The following is a 5,000-nucleotide window of genomic DNA, read 5'->3' as shown; positions in this document are numbered from 1 at the left end:
TGCAGCCATAAGCTGTCTCTTACTCATTTACAAAGATTCGTAAATGTTTTCTTTATAATTAGTTCATTAATAAATGTGAATAAGTGTTAATAATGCTTTTCAAGAGATTTTTATCCTAAAGTGTTACCCTTTGTATTTTTTCTGATCTGATTTTTGTCTACATAACCGTGTGGTGTTGTTTTTTGTATTACAGTATGATGCCGCACTTGGTTGCAGTGTGGTGATCTGTTTTTCTATTCCCTCTAGCTTGCACAGCCCAGCCATGTGCCTTTAGCATCCATTTTTTAGACTCAACAATCATGACATTAGCTGTATGTGTGTGTGTGTTGTTTGCCAAACTTACTTTGTTTTTTGTCTCGAAACCATAAAGCATAATAAACATTTTTTAGTATAAAGGTCATCTGTTAGATTTGTCCATTTTTTTCTGAAGATGGTGATGTCGCAGTTTGGCAAAGAACAATGCGTGTGTGTGTGTGTGTGTGTGTGTGTGTGTGTGTGTGTGTGTGTGTGTGTGTGTGTGTGTGTGTGTGTGTGTGTGTGTGTGTGTGTGTGTGTGTGTGTGTGTGTGCGTGTGTGAGAGAGAGAGAGAGAGAGAGAGAGAGAGAGTGAGAGAGAGAGAGAGAGAGAGAGTGAGAGAGAGTGAGAATGAGAGTGAGAGAGAGTGAGAGAGAGAGAGAGAGAGAGAGAGAGAGAGAGAGAGAGAGAGAGTGAGAGTGAGAGTGAGAGTGAGAGTGAGAGTGAGAGTGAGAGTGAGTGTGTGTGTGTGTGTGTGTGTGTGTGTGTTACCGTAGTGTGTGTGATTAGGGGTATGTGTTTGTTAGTGTGAGTGGTTAGAGTAGATTAGCTAACTTGTATTGGTACCCAAAGGTAGATTTGATTTGCAGTCAAGTCATCTCCTCTGTTACAAAACATTCTGAACATTGCGAGTACAACATTGCACAAAGAACATTTATTTAGACTATTGGGAGGGAAAGTAATCTCATCGCCCCCTGCTGGCACAGTTCCAAGCCCCTGCATCAAATTAATGGGTTGTTTCTTTGAAAATATTACATCTCGGCCCTGACGCCGTAGGAGTAGTGGCAGTCATATTATAGGCAAGTTGGCCCGTTTTATCGAATCAGGTGGTAAAATGTTCGGTTTTTCACTGATCTGAACTGATTTTAATATTCTTTAAAAAGCTAATACAGAACTACACTGACTGGCATGTGTGACGTGTTTACTCCATGTAATTAGCATAGCCAAATTAGCATAGCCAAACATGAGCCAGAGAGGTGGTTACTCGTCACCACAGAAGCCATCATATCTACTAGAGAAGTTAAAACCAAACCAAAATGATCACGTGTATATATGTTTAATAAGAAGACAATGTGGAACTCACAGGATTACAAGAATGTGAAGATATGCGAAGAACTTGCGTTCATTCGCGTTCATTTGTTTCTCTGTGTTGTCAACTAGGCGCGAAGCACAGCATGCTGGTTTCCGACCAGATTGGCACAATTTCTATTTTTCTTAAAAGGGCAAAAAATGACTTAAGATTTTCACAGGTAGTAGTTCATCCTATTGTGTACGCTGAAAAATGTGTCTGGTGTTATAGTTCCTAGTCATATCTTTGTGGGATTTTTTTTTAAACTCGTCTATGGGAGTTTCAATAGGATCGCCCTGGTGTTTGGAACGTAACCGCTAGGATCGCTGTTTTCCACTTTCCCTCCCAATACCCAAAAGTAGCCTAGTGCATATAAAAGACATGGTGTCACATACATTAAAGTGACAGAGGTAATAAATAAAAGTGTAATTCCGTTTTTTGTCTGACTCTGCCCTGTGTGACCTCCATCTTGACGTGGCGTGTGCTGTGTGCATCCTCAAGGGCCGTACACACACATCGCTGCTATTTACTAGTTTCTCGCTTGCTCGCCTACTCGCCTCTCTTTCATGGAACGTTTGCTGAAAGTTCCCGCGGCTTTAACTGCCAATGAACAGGCGAGAAGTACCGAACTCTGCCTTCCAATTGGTTACTCGCTTACTCGCCTCGCTCGAAGATAAAATATTTTCAACTCGGGATCCGCCCACATCGCATCGCTTGTACAGTACTCGCCTGCTAGTCTCGCTGGAACACATTGACATTCTATTGAGTTCAATCGCTGAGCGAGTAACGAGCAGCGACGTGTGTTCGGCCCTTCAGTACTGCGCCCTAGGGGTGTAAATCACAGCCTTCATGACGATACGATACGGTATCGATTTCTTAAATCAATGATTCGATTTTTTTTTCGATACTTAATAAAGAAATGTTATCGAACCGCATCGCATCGTATCGTGGGGAATTCTTAAGTATTTTATTATATCCAATACAACATCACAAACCCACACCCACCCCAAACCCAAGGCACACACACACAAAAACAAAAACATACAGTCCCTGGAAAAACTTTGTACACCCTTTGAAATTTCTTACCTTTCTGTCAAAATTGGTCATAAAACATGGTCTGATCTTCCCGGAAATCACAAGAAGGAACAACCAGAGTCTGCTTTAACTAATTCAACCCAAACATTTACAAGTTTTCATATTTTCATGGGCCATAAGATGTAAACATTCACAGGACAGCAAGGCATAAGTAAGTACACCCTTGCATTCAATAGGTTTTAACCCTAAGTTAGTCGCAATAACCTCAACCAGATGTTTCCTGTAGTTGCAGATCAGATTAACAAAACAATCTGGATGTATCTGGTCTCCCTCTTCTTTAGAAAACTGCCTCTCGTCAGCAAGGTTTGTGGGATGTCTGGAGTGCATAGTTTTCTTGACTTCATGCCATATAATCTCAATTGTTTTTTGTCAGGACTTTGACTGGGCTATTTCAGAATGTGTATTTAATTATTTTGAAGCCATTCTAAAGTCGATTTGCTTCTAAATTATGGGTTGTTGTCACATTTCAGGACCCATCCTCTTGTGTGCTTCAACTGTGTGACAGACTACCTCACTTTTTTCTGTAAAATATCTCAATAAACTTCTGAGTTCATTGTTCCACTGATAATAGCAAACTGAAAAGGGCCTGAGGCAGCAAGGTAGCCGAATATAATGATGCTCCCGCCACCATACTCAAAGGTGGAGATGATGTTTTGGTGAAGGTGTGGTTCTCCAGTCCATCTCCAAACATGACATTGTGTGTTCCCCTGAACAATTCAACTTTGGTTTCAACGTTGGTCTACAGAATATTTTGCAGTAATTCTATGAAGCATATAAATGCTTTTTCGCAAACCTCAAAGGTGCAGCAATATTTTTTTGGACAGAAACACCATTCATTTTAGATTGGCAGAATGAATCCCATTTTTAGCTATTCTTGGTTACATGTCCTCTTCTGAGTATGGTGGCGGGAGCATCATTATATGCGGCTACCTTGCTGCCTCAGGCCCTTGACAGTTTGCCATTATCAGTGGAACAATGAACTCAAGTTTATTGTGATATTTTACAGAAAAAACGTGAGGAAGTCTGTCACACAGTTGAAGCACAGAAGAGTATGGGTCCTGAAATGTGACAACAACCCATACTTTAGAAGCAAATCGACTTTAGAATGGCTTCATAATAATGAAATACACATTCTGAAATAGCCCAGTCAAAGCCCTGACAAAAAACAATTGAGATTATATGGCATGAAGTCAAGAAAGCTATGCACTCCAGACATCCCACAAACCTTGCTGACAAGAGGCAGTTTTCTAAAGAAGAGGGAGACCAGATACAAACAGATTGTTTTGTTAATCTGATCTGCAACTACAGGACAAGTCTGGTTGATGATATTGCAACTAACTGAGGGTTAAAACCTACTTAATGCAAGGGTGTACTTACTTATGCCCTGCTCTCCTGTGAATGTTATGGCCTTATGAGAAATAAAAATCTGATAACATGTAAATGTTTGGGTGGAATTATTTAAAGCAGAATCTGATTGTTCCTTCTTGAGATATCCGGGAAGATCAGATCATGTTTTATGATCAATTTTGACAGAAATGTAAGAAATTTCAAAGGGTGTACAAACTTTTTCCTGGGACTGTACATAATAATATAAAGCAAAAACAAACAAAAACCCCACAATAATCATCATCATGCTAACAATCAAAAACCACCAAGAGTACAACAAAACAAATTCCTATCCAAACTCCCGCAGTATCCCAGCCCTGTACTACAATGTCATCACCCCTAAGGAAATCATAAAACATGTACCAAATATTCCGAAACTTCTCTAATTTCCACTGTAAAGTACAACTTTTTCTCTCTGAAGCAAAATAAAAACAAATTCCCTTTAGCCAATGCTTGTGTGTGTGTGTGTGTGTGTGTGTGTGTGTGTGTGTGTGTGTGTGTGTGTGTGTGTGTGTGCATGCGTGCATGCGTGCATGTGCCCTTTTGTTTTGTGTGTGAGGAAGACTGAGAGAAGAGAAGAGATGGTTGAAGGCGACAGAGAGAGGGCAAGAGGAGAGAACAAGCAATAGAGACCAGACAGTGATCATGCTTCAAAGACGTATTTATTGTATACGTATTTATTTCTCGCAAGTGCATTTGCGCATTGAGGTGCGACGCCTTCGCAAGTTAAGTCGTGCTCCTCGTGCCGATGTCTGCACAGTTTTCCCCGCAGTGTCTGCGAATTTCTGTTTCTGAACGCAAAAAATGCTCTGCTGTGCTCTGACCAAAACCAGAACAGGAAAAAAACGGTCAAGTCAAGTGTACTTTGTCAAAAATCCATGTAACAGGGTTAGTTGACACAGAAATTTGAAATTGTCTTTGACAAGTCTCCAATGTGCAGTCAAACTAAAAACATATAAATAAGACATTGACGTTATTCTTTTGTATTTTGTACCATTCTTTGTAAACCCTAGAGATGGTTGTGTGTGAATATCCCAGTAGATCAGTATTTTCTGAAGCCCTTTTGGCACCAACAGCCAGGCCATGTTCCAAGTCATTTAAATAGCCTTTCTTCCCCATCGTGATGCTTGGTCTGAACTGTATCTGATCATCTCGA

General features: G+C 40.4%; 1 protein-coding gene across 2 annotated transcripts in view; it reads left to right on the top strand.

Annotated features, from left to right (window-relative positions):
- The window catches only part of med23 (mediator complex subunit 23), a 116,043-nt gene extending 115,643 nt beyond the window's left edge, over positions 1–400 (top strand). For both annotated transcript variants that reach the window (XM_063223775.1, XM_063223774.1), the window contains exon 29: positions 1–400. This exon is cut by the window's left edge and continues 1,713 nt beyond it. The gene's annotated coding sequence lies outside the window, so the exon portion shown is untranslated.
- The last annotated feature ends 4,600 nt before the right edge of the window (positions 401–5,000 follow it).

The sequence above is a fragment of the Engraulis encrasicolus genome, chromosome 18 (genome assembly GCF_034702125.1).
Source record: "Engraulis encrasicolus isolate BLACKSEA-1 chromosome 18, IST_EnEncr_1.0, whole genome shotgun sequence".
In the NCBI taxonomy this organism is placed as follows: Eukaryota; Metazoa; Chordata; class Actinopteri; order Clupeiformes; family Engraulidae; genus Engraulis; species Engraulis encrasicolus.
This window is presented reverse-complemented; position numbering and strand designations above follow the sequence as displayed.